Genomic DNA, 1,141 nt, shown 5'->3' with positions numbered 1-1,141 from the left:
AGGGTAATTGCTGCAGCTCTATCCCGTTCAAGACTACTTGATCCCTCACAATCTGCTGAAGACCTGGGGTTGTCCGAATCATATGAAGATACATGGCCTGAATGAGTGTTGTCACTGCTATTCAGCATCTACAGAGAACACATGAGAAACTCAGGAAAGGAGGATAAGCATAAAACTAACAACTTGGTATCAAGCTTTCTAAACATGCCATGAAATAATTTAGAAAATGTACAACTAATTTGTTAAGTTTGTGTGACTCGGGCGCCCGTGATCTGTAAATAGGCAGTAACTTATTGGAACAAATACAACTTATATGTAGTAAGGAAGGTAGATAATGAATATATATAAGCTCTCCATTATTTTATAGCCAATTTAGGGACATACGAAACTTAATTGGAAGAGGGATTGCAAGGAAATGTGCCTCACCACGATGGAGAGTAGTAACTAACAGGCTTCTTAATGCAAACCCGGCCGGACCGCAGGAGAGGCGAGGGTTACTGCATTGATATGCTCGAGGGTGGCTGGCGAGCAAACGAAGACGGCGAGGCGCGGGCCGCCGCGTGTTGGGAACGGCAGTGGAGGTAGGCTTGACGCCGAAGAGCGGGCACACGGCCGGGGTGAGCACGACAGCGTCGGAGAGGGTTCTGCTGTGGATATGGGGGAGGGGGAGCTGGCGAAGGAGATTGGGCGTACTAGTTGAGTGAAACGTGGGCGGACAGTGGGGGGGGTGTTGGCGGCCTAGGTGAAAAGGGTGAAAATATCACCGGTCACCGCGCGCACGGAAAGGCCTATGCAAACGGTTGCCTCTAAGCGCTCGTGTGCACAAACAGAATAATTTTGTTTGAAATGAAGACGTACTAATTTTGAAATGAAGACATGAGTTCATCGTTTCGCCTCTAAATTTTTCGCACATAAACCAATCACAATTTTACCACGGGTTTAATTTTCTGGCGCATTTCAGGTCTCGTGTGCTATATGTAAGACATTTTTTGGCATTTACCGTGCATGTTGGCATATAAATCAATTCCTAGCCGGACTGCATTTCATGTCGAATGGGATGAGGATTGCCGTTCGATCTGGGAGCACCCAACAATGCAGACGTACGATCCGTGGGGTTTGGGTTCTGGCCAATCAGAACGCA

Source organism: Triticum urartu, chromosome 2, assembly GCF_003073215.2.
Source record: "Triticum urartu cultivar G1812 chromosome 2, Tu2.1, whole genome shotgun sequence".
NCBI lineage: Eukaryota > Viridiplantae > Streptophyta > Magnoliopsida > Poales > Poaceae > Triticum > Triticum urartu.
Note: the sequence above shows the minus strand (reverse complement) of the source record.